Here is a 15733-nt window from a genome sequence, read left to right as displayed (position 1 = left end):
CCGTCACACTGGGGCCACCTGCAACCATTATGTAGAATGGAAGGCAAGAGGCAGGGGCACAAAGTTTTGGCACTGCACAGGTTGCTGCTGAAATTTGAGACCTGAAGGTCTGCCACGCCTGGGACCCTTAGGGAGGAAGGGTGGGATATACATTTAATAATAAAGTTGTTGTTGTTTGATTTCAAAGTTTCAGGCAGGAGCCTCTCCCAGCCGTACGTGGAGATGCTGGGGTTTGAACCCAGGGTCTTCTGCATGCAAGGCAGATGCTCTACCACTAAGCTACTACGCTTCTTCAATCCTCTGCCACTCTGGTGAGATGTCTTGTTTTTCTATTTAACTCACAGTAGATGTTTCTAATTCTGCACATACACTTGCAAATTAGCATATGCAATCCTTCCGCAAATAAGTCTTCCTCATTTGTCCTCTGTTTCCTTGTTGCATTTCCTCTTTTCTGGCAATACATAAGTCACAAAAGGAGGTTGGCGTGCAAGGCTACTTTTTGGAGGCCGGCCAAAGCCTGCTTCTGAACTGTGAGCAGCCTGCCATCTGCTCTGGGGCTTGAGGTGGTATCAACTTACTGTTAGCAGGATACTAGTATTACTGAGAAAAACCAGATAGCCTCACATTGCTGCTTAGAAATCCTTTACTGCAGTGGCAGACCACAAGAAACTTTATACAGCATGACAGGAAAAGGAAGTGAGAGCAGAAGTTGCTTAGATCAGACAGACAACAATTGAACTCTCAGAAGCTAATGCATTAGTCCAATTCACATGTTAATATCACTCCAGCACTTGCATTTTAGGAATAGTGTATGACTTTGCTTTTCCCCTCTCCTCCCTCACAACCCCCTTTTTTGTGTTTTTCCTATTGTAAGCCTGAGGGCAGGGAATTGTCTTGTTGCTGATCTTTCTAAACCATTTTGCAAGTCTTTTCAGCTGAATACTTCATTTATCTAAAGCGTTGTTTTAGCACTTTTCCCAGCTGAAGCATAAAACAATGCTTTAGGTAAATGAAAGATATTTACCTAATTAGTAACCTATTAGTTACTACGGTGACTAATACAACGCGGTTGGTGCTATGGGTTAAACCACAGAGCCTAGGACTTGCCGATCCAAAGGTTGGCGGTTCGAATCCTCGTGACGGGGTGAGCTCCCGTTGCTTGGTCCCAGCTCCTGCCCACCTAGCAGTTCGAAAGTACGTCAAAGTGCAAGTAGATAAATAGGTACTGCTCCAGAGGGAAGGTAAACGGCGTTTCCGTGCGCTGCTCTGGTTCGCCAGAAGCTGCTTAGTCAAGCTGGCCACATGATCCGGAAGCTGTACGCCGGCTCCCTCGGCCAGTAAAGCGAGGTGAGCGCCGCAACCCCAGAGTCATTCGCGACTGGAACTAATGGCCAGGGGTCCCTTTACCTTTAACCTATTAGTTTACCTATTGGCAACAGCATTCTTGGGCACCATGCCCTCCAGAAGTGCAGCGCCAAAATTGTGTGAAATCGTGGCGGTCCTTTTGGCTGCCGTGCTCTCACGAGAAAAAAATGTGTCGCCCCATTTCTAAAGGACATTGTCATTTCTAAATTTGCAGCTATAAATATAAACCAGCAAGTGCAATCTTTGTGCAAATCTGCGCATACAGGCCATTGGCTGAGACAATGGGGCTCGTCTTGTGTTTTTTCTCAGCCTACACTGAAACAGCTTCAGTGCGGATAGGCCATTTCTGCTTATGTAATTCTTACAAACTTCAAAATAACTTCTCAGCAGATCACCTTCTCTCCCCCCCCCCCATATCCAACCCTTGGTGTCATTCTGTGTGTCTGCACTTGTACTCTTCTTCCCTGCTCCTTTTTTTCTGCCTTCTGTTAATTTGAAAATGTGCTTTTACAGATATAATTCTAACTAGGCGCCCGGCTGGATTAATTTAACAGAATACAGTAATTATGTCTACAAAGAGGGAAAAGGGACAGTGCTGGAAAAGGAGGGCTGGCTTTTCTTTTATTGAACACCTGGGGCTTCCAGGTTGCAAATTATTAAGCGTTTTGGAAAGACTCCCACAGCCGTGCTAAATTGTCCCTATGCTTCTCTGCTCAATCTGGACTGACAAGCATCCTCACCTTCAGGAGCGGGATAACCTTCCGATTGAGGTGAGGGGCAGGGAGGAGAGAGCAGGAGCATTTATTTTTCAGAACACGTCCCACAAGCTCACTTAAATTTAATTTAGTCCTCTGTAAGCCTTAGCACTGAACTAAGGGTAAAACTACACGTTACACTGCAATTGTATGTAATGTTAGCCTGACGGGCCTTTTTACTTTTCATCCAACTGCAAAAACAAACAAACAAAACCATGAGAGGGGAGCTTTGCAGCAGTGATGAGGAAGTGTAGCCTTATCAGCTACTAAGGGTCCTTTAAGTTGCGCCCAGGCAGGACAGAGATAGTCAATAATGACACCGGGGTTGAATTCAGAGAAAGAATTTAATTCTTATTAATAAGAGACTCAAGGTGATCAGCTCACAACAAGAGTAGAGAAACACAAATTGCAAAGCTTCTTATACACTTCTTTGGGCCTCTTTCCCCCTCCTCTGTAAATGTGCGCACGCAAAGGGGTCACGCACGCAAGGGGGTCACAAGTACATATAAGGATCTTCCTGTGTCCGGTTTTATGCATAAACACATGCTGACTCAGGCAGCCTTGACTATCTTGCTGCTCTTTGCATCAGACTGCTAGCATCAGACAAGACAGTCATCCGGCCTTGATAGCTTAGCTGGGCATCCTGTTTTGTTTACATTACCCTTCGGCACACAGCAAGTCATCCCAGGGATATGGGGGGGGGTGGCTAAGCCATACACTCACAATTATACAATGCAGGCAATGCAAACTATAGGATCAGATCTAGCTCAATAACACAATTGGAAAATCTCTCTCCACAGGAGTGCTCAACCCATTCCCCGAAGGCTGCATTTCCCCAGATCTCCTCCCAGCTGCTCCCTCCCCCTGCCCCACCGTCCCAGACCTGTATCTGTGAGGTAAACATGAGTCCAGAACAAGGGCAAGTAGGGCTGTGGGTAAAGTTTGAGAGGGGGAAGTGGTTGGCAGGGAAAGGGTTAAAGCCATTCCCATAACAAAACACAGAGACCAAAGGATGTCTTGCAACAAAGAAGGGGGCATAATGGGACTCCACAGCGCCACCTGGTGCCATAGTGTTATAACGCATATAAAACGCTTTATCTTTACAAATGTAGCAGAGTCCTTTATATGCAGCTGGTGTGCAACATGTAGTTCGGCCCAGCTTTAGAGAATTGGGCTCCTTTTTCTCCTCACAGTATTCCCCCATCAAGCAAAAAGTAAATTCATGGCTGCCAAGTCTCCCTTTTTCACGGGAAACCCCCATATTTTAAACCGTTTCCCGCTGGCAGCCCAGATCGGAAAAAATCCCATACCCCCCCCCCCGGATTTCCTACCTTCCAGGGAGGCTCCATTTTGGGTGCTGGCGCCGCCCGATTTCCAGTGCCCAAACATGGGTAGTGCGGCACTGGAAGTCGCTTCTACGCGTGACTTCCGGTGCTGCGCCGCTGCTGATCTCACATTTTTCAGCGGGAGACTTGGCAGCTATGAGTAAATTGTGCAAGGGGGATGCCATATGGAAAAAGGGGGAGAAGACACGCCTCTTACAATGCAAACTAGAAATAGAAAAGAAAAAGTCCAGCTGCAAATAAAGGAACAGATTATTGAAAATTATGGTAACTAATGACACACACACACACACACACACACACACACAAAATGACCTCACAGTGATATCACATGTCTGGCCTCAACATTTGCCTATGAGTCACACCACCACCATGTGGCCATAAAACAAATGTTTTAAAGTCCATACCCACAAAAACAGCCATTGCATTAATATACAAAACAATAAAATACTCTCAGAACACTCAGTATCCATGTTTTAAAACCTCTAATTGCTAAAAGCACAGTATACTGCCTTTTATATACTAAAGCAGGCACGTCCAACAGGTAGATTGTGATCTACCAGTAGATCACTGGATGTCTGTGGTAGATCACTGCTAGATCACTGGCACCCCTAAAAAAAGCTCACCCAAAATTTTCCTCCTCCCTAAAAAAGCTGAACTATGACCTGAAGCCCTAAACAAAAATGTGCCTCCCTCCCTCCTAAAAGAAGCTCAACAAGTTTGACCTAAACCCCCCAAAACAGGGCTTCCCTTCCTTAAAAAAACTCAACAGCTTTGACCTGAACCCCCCAAAAGGGGGTAGATCACTCCCAGTTTTTAACTCTGTGAGTAGATCAGAGTCTCTTGGGAGGTGGCCACCCCTGTACTAAAGTAATAGTACTTTCTTGTGGAAAAAGCAACAAAATTACAAGGCATGAATTCCTCCTGATAGAGGATAAACAATGACCAAATATTGAATACCAGAGACGTTCAGAGAACTGATACAGTGGCATAAATGCCCATGAGCTCATGTTTCATTCCTTTCCCTAATACCTTGGAGTAGAAAATGATGTGTGTGTGTGTGTTTATTTCCAAATCCACTTTAAAGGCACACCTGAGTGCTTGACTGCAACATTGGCTGATAACGATTTAACAAGGGATACTCCACCACCAGTGGGAAACTGCCAAACCAAAACAAGCAGCCCCCAATATGCTCTTTCAACCATATTTAATATGGTTTCAGTAAGAAACAGACCCACCCAATGGCAATGCTCCTGAGAATCATTTGTGGGCTAATGTACGTAGCAGTTTCCCAGCAACTGCATAGATGTTAATGTTTGGCTCAGATTGTGGATGACTGCACATTTAGAAGAATTATACAGCCACGCCGCAGACCACAGGTCAGGAGGCATGATATGAGGCAGGGGAGTCCATGACAGTAATAATTAGAGAACATCTAGGGTTGATCTTTGCAGCAGTATCTGGAATTTTACTGAAGAGCCAGGGGCTACTCAAAGCACAATTAGCGGAGGCTGTTCCATCCATACTTTTGGTCCTTTGTGCATGGAATGTTAAAATTGGGGTTTGTGTTGGGGTTTTTTTTACTGCAGGAATGATTTTTCAGAGAAAAATGGGTTTGGCAGTTTTTATTCTGCCATTCTAAGGTTTAGCAGCCTTGTGGTCAAATTTGAAGACTCGCAGAATAAAGAACTTAAAAGCAGATCTAGATGTCTTGTGCAAATGTGCATAAGAAACAAAACCCTGATGGTTCTTCTGGGTAGGGGTAAAGATTGCTTAGGAGGTGATTTGGAGTGGAGAAGCAAGAGGAGGTACTTAGCCTTTTTGTTGTCCATCATTATCTGCAACAAAACAAAACAAAACAAAACAAAACCCTACCACCCACTCAAGCCTCTCTTCCTGTTGTGGAGTCCCAGGCATGTGCTTGCCCTCTTAAATGTCCAATTTCCATCAGAGGCATGAAGTGCCTGGTGGAAGTTGCATCAGCAAAGCAACGTGTCATGAAAGGGTCAAGCAGTACCCCACCCCCTGCTATCGCTGCTCCGAATTCTCCCACCCAGCCCACTGCTTTTCCCAACATAAAATGGCCACTGGAACCTTGTTACATGAATATGCAGGTATCTATGGGCTGACAAAGTGCTTTGTAAACTAAATCAAGTTGACACTGAAAGTCTATCGGAGGGACATGGCTTTCCCTGTTTACATCAGTAGTGGTGAAAAACACAGTTGCCATGGATCAAGTTTTATTTAAGGCAGATAAAGCTAAACTGGTCCACTACTAAGACTGGCACACAGTCTGTCTAAGCAAGCACTGAGTTTCATTCATAAGCAAACAGAGCTGTCAAGCCAGTCTCTTCCTTGCAATATACGACCTTCCTAGACCAAAAGATTACCCCAAAAGCCAGGAGAATGGCTCAATAACCCATCCACATGGGCAAGGGTAAGAACCACCTCTCATTCCAGTAGGAAATCACCAGGTCCTTCACATGGTACAAATTCTGTGGGTTGACCAAATGGTTATGCCAGTGAATTGCCTCTGGAAACTGGTGGCTCCAGAGAGCTTTGGATGGGAGTCATTTTTGCAACAAATCTGTGCCTTACAGAAAGACTCCTATGACTTCAGTTACATAACAAGGGAAGTGGCCCTCAATTATACTTTAATTTGCAACAGTATATGGCTATAGCCGCCTGCCTTAATCACGCAGTCATCATACCTCATTATGCAAATAGAGCAATCTGTATTCAAATCAAAAGATTGCACTTTGAGCTACGCAGATTTTCAGGATCATCCTATGCTATAAAGCATGGCAATAAGGGATGCAATAAGGGGGGAATGATCCATACAACAAATGCAGTGATGCAAAGGAAACACAATGACTTAAAGACATGTATGCATTACGCATTTCTGGGGGTGGGGGGAGTCTAGTCATTCACTCAGCAACTTGTTACTCCTGGAATCCATAATCGTTCTGACCTAAGATAATGTTTCTCCCCGCTCCCACAGAAACACACCTGCACATATAATGCAAGCTGAGCCAGCTTAATGCAACGTATTTTCATACAATGGTGAGTCCACATATGTGTGTGTTGATGGGTTTGTTGCGCCTGAACCTGGAAATATGTGACTCAAAGCCATCCTGTTTTGCAAGGGCACCGATAGCTGCATGAAGGACATGTGGAGTGTTTGGGAGAACTGGGGGACACAAGCTAACGATTTGGGAGGAGGTTCATTTGTCCTATTTTTAAAGGCCACTCATCTTGGTTGCACAAGAAAGCCACACCATGTGCTATTCTGCAATAAACCTTAAAGCAGATGATTGACGGTAAGGTGCCACAACAGGATTTACAAAGGCAATAAAAACAGACCCTACCAGGAATGCAGAGCATAAAGAGTTATGAGCAAGTGCAATTAACATCCTGCCAATTATTATGAACAACATGTAATTAAACTGGCTTTTAAAGTGGCTTTTCACACATTCCATTTACTAAAGAGAAAAGGGGGAGGCAGTAAAAACATATAACTACAGCATCATCATGAATAAGCAGAAGGTAATGGCAAGATCACATCTGGAGAAACCTGATAGTGTCCAGGGCAGGCACCCCCAGCCTTCGGCCCTCCAGATGTTTTGGACTACAATTCCCATCATCCCTGACCACTGGTCCTGTTAGCTAGGGATCATGGGAGTTGTAGGCCAAAACATCTGTAGGGCTGCAGTTTGGGGGTGCCTGGTCCAGGGCATGGGCTGAAGAGATCCTAGCTATATCACACTATTGAGACGGAGGAGGAATCAATTTTAAATGGAGTTAATACACAGAAATCAACTCTTCTTCCCACCTGATCAAACCTTGCTTGCATCAGACCTCTTGTATCAAGTACCCACATGTCCGAGCTTGCCAGATGGCAGTAGGGGAAATAGCAATGGCCAGAATTTCACCTTTCCCCCATTCTTTCTTAATTTATTAGTTCAAGCGAAACTTCAGATAGCCATGTCCAGCATGTTCATTCCTCAGAGTGGGGCTCAGAGGAACTTTGGAGAATTCAAGATGGCAGGTCCAACGGATGCTGCAGGGTGCCCACAGGGCAGTAGCAGCTGCTATAACACTGTGCTTTGGGGGATATACTGTAGGAAGCGAACTCCTACCAAGGCAGGCTCCTGGTCCACCTATTGCCAAAACTGACTGCCAGTGGCTCTCCAAGGTTTCAGGCAAGGGTCTCTTCCAGCCCCAGGGCTCAAAACTGGGGCTCTATCACTGAGCTTTGGCTCTTCCCACTGTGGTGCCACCAGGACTATGAAGCTCCGGATTTGCTGTATGATTTTAAGGGCACTGCAGACAATTGTGTTGTGACCAAAGGTAGGAAAGGGCTTTTGCTCCTTGTCCTTAGATCTGCAGGAATACCACATGCAGGAAAACCAAGCTGAAGAAAGGGGTTCATAAAAGACGTTACGAGCTGCATCACTACGAATCTGGATGCCATGACCTGGGACACTTCTTGATACTTCAGTTGGAGATGATAACCTCACGGAGGATGGATGCTTGAATACAACCCTGATGGAATAATGTGGGAGGACAACTAAAATAGGAATGTATTATTATCACACATGAACACTTATCAGGCAGCTGGTGGGATCAGGGGTAGGGGCAGGGAGGGAGGGGAGTTAGGACCATGTTTAGTACCCTACTTCTGTTTTCTTATACATCTCTAATAAAACCAATAAAAAACAATATAAAGCAGCAAAAGGAAAGGAGGAGGGGAACGAAAGCAGCTGAAGGGACTGAGGCACAGCCAGCCTTTGTCAATCTCAGCTAAAGAGATGCTATTCAGGGAGATTAAAAGTTACAGATCTGGCTTTTAATTAAAGGGAAAGGGGAGGGAGAAACCCTGCCACACAATTTAGAGCAGATTCTAGGAATGCGACGTTGACGGGAAAGCGGAGAGCGGAAGGGGGAAGAGGAATCGTCTTCGCACTTCCAGCAGTGGAATCATTAAAAAATGACACTGTGGTTTGTGGCTTGTCAGGATGGAGGGGGAAAGCATGCCGCTCCATATCGTTCGGCTCCTCTCCAATCATGTTACTTGAGAAATGAGAGACTGGGGAAGAGGAACTGGGACCCCCTTTTCAAGTGACCTGCCTTTACAGCAATTTCCCCCTGTGCTACCATGACAAGTGCAAGCTTTCCCACTCGAGAGCGCCATGTGAATCTCATTATCTTGTAAACCCTGCAATATTGATATCATATATATATCTTCTTCTTTGGAGATCACTCGTAGCCGAGTAAGATTGTCTTCCATAAACACGGTTTTAACAGTGAGTCTGTAAGTGACTGTGGACACTGGTTTCCAAGCGGGAGTTGATCACGGTGTGGATTTGCCAAGCGTGCCTTCCTCTTGGCATGTTTCTCCCTTGCATCCTGAGTTTGAGTGTCTTCAAAGCCCATGACACCTTTGGTAAAGGCTGTTCTCCAACTGGAGCGCTTCCGACGTGGTTTGTTCTGATAGGTATTGTTTTGCAGCAAGTTCCTTGTTTCAATCCCGAACATCTCCTGGCAGGGCAGGGAGAGGAAGCCCTGCCTGAAACCCTGAAAAGCCATTGCTAGTCAGGTTAGACAATGCTGAGCTGGATGGAGCCATGGTCTGACTCAGTATAAGACAGCTTCCAGCAAGCTGGCTCATAAGAGGATGATAAGAAGGGGGAGTGACATGGGGACGCTCAGAGAATGGCTTCAAAGTACAGTGGACCCTCGGGTTATGTTACCTTCGGGTACCTTCAGCAAACCCGGAAGTGTATTCTTTCAGGTTTCACTGCACGTGCATGCGCAGAAGCGCTCTATCGCGCTGCACGCGTGCGCAGAAGCAACACCTCTACTTGCAGATTTTTCAGGGTACTTGCAGACCCTTGGAACAAATTACATTCTTATCCAGAGGGTCCACTGTATTGTCCTAAATGGTGGTTACGAGATCACCTTACTCCACATGTGACCGCTTTGGTTGGCAGAATTGGCACAACTAAAGGTGTCACATAATACACTGCCAGGGACCGTGCTGGGGAGGGCTGCACTGAGGAGGGATGGTGGGAGCCTCCCCCTCCCCCTGCTCCTGCTTCTGCATCTTCAGTGGTTTGCAGAGGGGCATAGTTCAGAAGGCAGAAGCTGGGAAATTCTGGATGGGGAACAGCTAGGAAAAGAAACACTAGAAGAGAGAGAGTTAACAGCAGGGGTCCCCAGACTTACCGGGCTTCGGACCGGTGCCCGCCTCGCCGACCGCGCGGCGGGCTGGAGGGCAGGGGAGTGTGCGCGCAGCGGGCCGGAGGGCGGGGGAGTGCGCGCCCGTGCGCATGCGCACACGCACACGGTCGGAAAAAATCGCCAAAAATCGCTTGTGCGCATGTGTATGGGCCTCCCCCGACCCGGAAGTGCATCGGAAATGACCTCTTCTGGGTCGGGAGAGGCCCATACGCATGCGCACAAAGGATTTTCGGCGATTTTTTGCCGATTTTGTAGATCGCCGCCGTGCCGCGCGCTGTAAGAGTGGGCGGTGGCAGCGGGCGGCGGGGGTCATTGCGGGCCGGATTGGGAGGCCAATTGGGCCACATCCGGCCCGGGGGCCGTAGTTTGGGTACCCTGGTTAACAGATTCACAGTCTCTGGATAGTATCCACCCCCCTTCCCCAAAGACACAGAGAGCTCAGAAAGTGTTAGAACAGGAAGCACAGTGGGTACAAACTCAGATTACAATGGTGAGTCTTAATTGGGAGCACCACCATTCTAGGGAGACACTTTCTTTTGTCTCTTGCTGTATTTATTAAAGAAACTAACTGGTAAGAATCTGCTTATTTACTGCCACAGGGAAGGAAGCCAATTCCCCGAAGCCTGACATACACATATAATCTTAGCCAAAAGGCCAAGACGCAATATAATTATTATACATAATATTCATCCCACATTTCTCACTCGATCTTTTAGTGTGGCAGCACCTGCACTTTGGAACTCCCTGCCTATTATTATTATTTAATTGTTTCTATTAAATATTTTCTTGGATCAAGCAGGTGCCTTCACTGTATTCATTTTGGTGCCTGGAAGAAAAGAAAAAAAGAACATTCTTGTTTTAGAGAAGCCTACCCAGATTCTTAGAAAGTTGGGGCGATTTAGTATTTTAACTTCTTTAGGTTATAAAGCATGGCTGTACATTTTTTTCTTGATTTTCTTGTTTTATCTTTTTGCAAACTGTTCGGAAGGTTGCTGTTGTTGTTGTTGTTTACAATCAAGCGGCTCATAAATCTTATGAAATAAATAAATATTAACTACAACCCACTTTGATGAAAACTTAAGATACTAATAATAGAATAGCTACCAAAGCAAATAATTTAAGAAGTTGTGAATCATCCAGCAACTAAAATTAGTTTTGTTGATACAGTTGTGAGCTGAAGTGAAGAGTGCATATGGACAGCCTTAGGGATCACCGACACCTCGCAGAAATTAATACTGGGCCATTATAGACCGCCTATGTCCTCCTTCCTTGGTGGCACCCCTGTAGTCTAAACAATAATCCTCAATGCAGTTCCATATTTTTAAAGCTGCGTTTAAGAACGTGCATTGTTCTAGACAAATGATAGAAGTGCTTTTCTTCCTTGGAAACTGGGGGAAAGAAGAAGAAGAAAATACGATGAATGGAAAGCAGAGTCAACACAGGATATAAAAATAATAAGGCTGTCTGTCAGAGCCTTGGAATGGTCAAGAAGGGCCAGTAAATGTGAATACAGTTTGTTTGTGTGTGTGTTTAAAAAACAAATAAATGAATAAATAATAAATATACTATTGATGCAAAAGGCTCCAGTGAAATGTAAAATATTGGTGTTAGCTTACAGTGTTTGAAATGAAATTTAAATGCAGCGGAAGTAGAGAAAACTATTTTAAGTTGCTTCGGAATGTCAGGTAGCTGGTCTTTGAGTGACTGTGTAAATGACTCAGATAACCTAAGGCAATGTAATGAGGTATTGCCACACACAAAAAGCTATTGCACCCCTTGCACCCCTTGCAAGAGCTCCATCTCGGCGCATTATTTTTCAATTGGGAAAATTACACACAAATCCACCGCTGATGGTTATCAAAAGCTGGCAGGAATATTTCATAAAGCCTTATGGAAACATCATTGCAGGTGTTTGTTTTTTTAAGGGAAGAGGAAACCCAAAGCCAAAATATGAGCAGAATCACCCTGTGAGCTCCTCCTCCCCACCCCATTTATTTTCAAGTAAACATTCAACAGACTTTGAAATGCATAACCACAGCACAGAAGTTGACAAATATCATCCTATTAACTCTGGGCTAACAGTTTATATTTCCAGTGTTTAATCTCATTTTCCTCCCTCCACACAAAGCAAACATTACATTAGAAACAAATATTGTGGGGGAAGCAAACAGGCTTCCCAAAAGAAAAAAGAAAAAGAAATGCTCTGAGAGAATGGGACAAACTGCGCTACTGGTAGCCCGCTATCTTCTGACATTCATTTCAGCCCAGGGAGTGGTTTAGAAGCACATGACACATCTACCTTGCTAGAGCCAAGGATGGCCTGGGCATGATCAATGAGGGAAAGGCAGGATGTGAAATTTATTTATGTCTCTATTTATTTACTGCATTCATATCTCACCTTTTCCTCCAAGGAGCTCAAGCTGGGGCACATGCCCCCCCCTTCTGGTTTAATCCCCACAATCACCCTGGGAGGTCTTCTTCTTCTTCTTCTTCTTCTTCTTCTTCTTCTTCTTCTTCTTCTTCTTCTTCTTGATTACTCATAGCTGAGTAAGATTGTCTTCCATAAACATGGTTTTAACAATGAGTCCATAAGTAACTGTGGAGGCCAATTCTGGATCCACACATCCTTCCACAGTGGGGACATAGGTTTCCGGGTGGGAGTTGATCACGGTGTGGATTTGCCAAGCGTGCCTTCCTCTTAGCACGTTTCTCCCTTCCGTCCTGAGTGCGAGTGTCTTCAAAGCCCATGACACCTTTGGTAAAGGCTGTTCTCCCATTGGAGCGCTCGCAGGCAAGTGTTTCCCAATTGTTGGTGTTTATACTACATTTTGAAAGATTTGCCTTGAGACAGTCTTTAAACCTCTTTTGTTGACCACCAGCATTACGCTTTCCCTTTTTAAGTTCAGAATAGAGTAGTTGCTTTGGAAGATGATAATCAGGCATCCGCACAACATGACCAGTCCAACGAAGTTGATGTTGAAGAATCATTGCTTCAACACTGGTGATCTTTGCTTCTTCCAGTACACTGATATTAGTTAGCCTGCCTTCCCAAGTGATGTGTAATTTTTTTCGGAGACACCGTTGATGGAATCTTTCGAGGAGTTGGAGATGGCGTGTATAAGTGGTCCATGTTTCACAAGCATATAGCAAGGCTAGGCTGAGAGGCAATGACTGGCCCAAGGTCACTCAGAAAGCTTCCTGGACAAGTAGTGATCTGAATGCTGGTCTCCCAGGTCCTAGTGCAACACTCGAACTTCTACACCAAGACTGAGTCTCAGAAGTGTCTGTTAATATCTGTCAGCATTGTAGAGAAAATCTAGTGCCTGTTATATATATATACCATGAGACCGTTGTTGTTGTTTAGTCATGTAGTCGTGTCCAACTCTTTGTGACCCCATGGACCATAGCAGGCCAGGCACTCCTGTCTTAAACTGCCTCCCGCAGTTTGGTCAAACTCATGTTCGTAGCTTCGAGAACACTGTCCAACCATCTCATCCTCTGTTGTCCCCTTCTCCTTGTGCCCCCAATCTTTCCCAACATCAGGGTCTTATGAGACTGTTATCCAAGGAAAAGACTCTGCCGGAACCAAGGCCAGGGGAATCCACACACTATTCCCAGAAGAATCAGCACCACGAAAACTGCACAACCACTGCAGAATGTATCAAAGTAGAACTGACTTTATTTTCACAACACACCCATAGTTCAGTTACAATAATTGCAGGTCTCTTCCCCCCCCCCCCATATAACCTCTGCTTCTCTATCACATTATCAGTCTTGGTGAACCCCAAATTCCTTCAGATACTAAGACACTTTCAGAGCAGAAAATAGAGCAGTTTTTTTATTTTTTTTATTTAACAGAATTTATATACCCCTCAAGTGTAATAAACATTCCAAGTGTAATAAACATTACAAGAAACATTAAAACCATCAATAAAAAGGGTTTAAAAAAATCCCATGTGATTTAATATTTTACTATCAATTTTAACCATCTTTAGAAGATGGTTAAAATTGATAGCAGAAGATGAAAATGCATCAACAGCTACATGTTTGGATAGGCTTAAATATTTTTTAAGAAACAAACCAAATACTTGTGTTGCAACCACTGAAGTGTTGTAAATACATTCTGTTCGTTTGAATTTGGTCATGTGTTGCCTAGTTTTGGGATTCACTTAAATAATTTTTAGGCAGGCACCAAAAGGAGTATAGTCAAGGCACCTGCCTCATGGGAACAGGCTATGGGTTCTAAAGTGTCCTAGGGAGCAGATTTGGGAAGGATAAAAAATGTAATCAGAATTTTATTATTCATACCCCACCCATCTGGCTGGGATGTCCCAGGATATGGTGTGCATTGAGGGAGGAGAGGGGAAAGCCCATTCCAGAAGCGGAAATCTGTGAGCTGAATGGACATGTTAGCTGGATACCATCCTTTGTGTATCAATTGCAGTTGTAATATATGCACGTCTCACTATCCAAACACAATTCGAGCTCATAAAATCATTTGGTAGGCAAGCATTCACATAATGAGTCCACAGTTACCATTTATTCCTATGGGGAAATTTCTAACATGTTCCTGACCAGGGAATTTTGACCTACAGCTGATGAGGAAACCCGTTGAAACCTTGCAAATGGCAAACAAGGAAAGAAGGGGGAAAGCTCAATTATTTGTCCCATCTCCTCCCTCCCTCCATGGTTTCTGGCAAAACAGCTGTGGCAGACCAGCAAAACTCAAAAAAGTAAGGCTTGTTTAAGGCTACTTATATGTTCACAGTACTACATATACAAGTCCAATTGTTTGGATAGCTGGATCTGTGTTGCGTATAGTGACTTTTGAGTACTAATTCCTCATGTTTGGATAAGTGAATTTTTGTATAAACGAGTGTTTGGATAGTGGGACATCTGTGTATCTTCTTGACTGGCAGCAGCTCTCCAGGATCTTTTCCACCACCTGATCCTTTTTTGAAATTGGAGATGCCAGAAATTGACCCTGGGACCTGCAGTATATAACATATACACTTTGTCTCCTGAACTATGCCTTTCCTCAACCCCTCATCACAATTTGACTTCATGCAACATTTGACAGTAACTGCCTGGAATTGAATTGTTGTTGTTTTTAAAAAACGGAATACTGTTCACTCTTTTACCTGGTTACACTAGACCTTCTATGCAGCTGGCACCAATCCTACTAAAGCCAAGTATAATCCAGTCTTTAATCAAGACAGATCCTAATTCAAGCCTTCTGGATGCAAGTTAATCTGAAACAATGTGTTGTGTCAATACAATGTTTTCTGTTTCCATTCTCAAGGCGCCCTTGCGAATTAAGTGACACGAGTTCTGAACTGCATCTGCTTACCAATGTCAAAAAGTCCCTACATTCGCAAGCTATCATGCAAGGCTCTCCTCCTCTGTAAGAGGAGCCCTTCTTAATGATGCATCCTGTCACACTGGAATCGGAATATCATAAACTTCCTGTTTACTGCCGCCTTGCAAAGAAACAATGGATTAAACGACAGATGCTGCAAAGCTAAAAATCTGACGATGGCACCATAACTTCTAATGAAAGTCTGTCCTTTGAGAACAAAAGCCAGTGCAGAAGTCTGTAATTAGAATCTGGATGAGAGGCCTACCCCTGTATTAATTCATTATTATCATTATCAGTAGCCTCCGGGGATTGTGTATCCGTGTAACACACAATAACACTTGCCGAATTTGATCTGATCTTCAAATTAATTGGCCTCCCGCCTGCGGGGAGTACACAATTGTATACCGAGATTGGTCCTCGATGCCGCTGAATAACCCACTACTCTGTCGTCGTAATCGACCTGCTCATATATATTTTAACCACCTCTATCTGTGCAGATAAGTCAATAACGCTGGCTGTAGGGCAGCGCTGATTGTGAAGCTGTCAAGAGTTCGCGTTGTGCATGATCGCTTGCAGGGCTGGAGGCCTGATGAAGGCTGCTTCACGAACCACGCTTTTCGTGCACGGAGGCGACTTCCACGTGCAAAGTAGCTGGGAGCCCACATCGC

General features: G+C 44.6%; 1 protein-coding gene and 1 non-coding gene across 13 annotated transcripts in view; both read right to left on the bottom strand.

Annotated features, from left to right (window-relative positions):
• FHIT (fragile histidine triad diadenosine triphosphatase) overlaps positions 1 to 15733 on the bottom strand; it is a 1052598-nt gene that overhangs the window by 365507 nt on the left and 671358 nt on the right. The gene's annotated exons all lie outside the window — the stretch shown is intronic.
• Positions 218 to 286, bottom strand: TRNAA-UGC (transfer RNA alanine (anticodon UGC)). The gene has a single exon. It is a non-coding gene; the product is annotated as a tRNA-Ala (tRNA).

The sequence above is a fragment of the Zootoca vivipara genome, chromosome 2, assembly GCF_965207765.1.
Source record: "Zootoca vivipara chromosome 2, rZooViv2.hap1.1, whole genome shotgun sequence".
In the NCBI taxonomy this organism is placed as follows: domain Eukaryota; kingdom Metazoa; phylum Chordata; class Lepidosauria; order Squamata; family Lacertidae; genus Zootoca; species Zootoca vivipara.
This window is presented reverse-complemented; position numbering and strand designations above follow the sequence as displayed.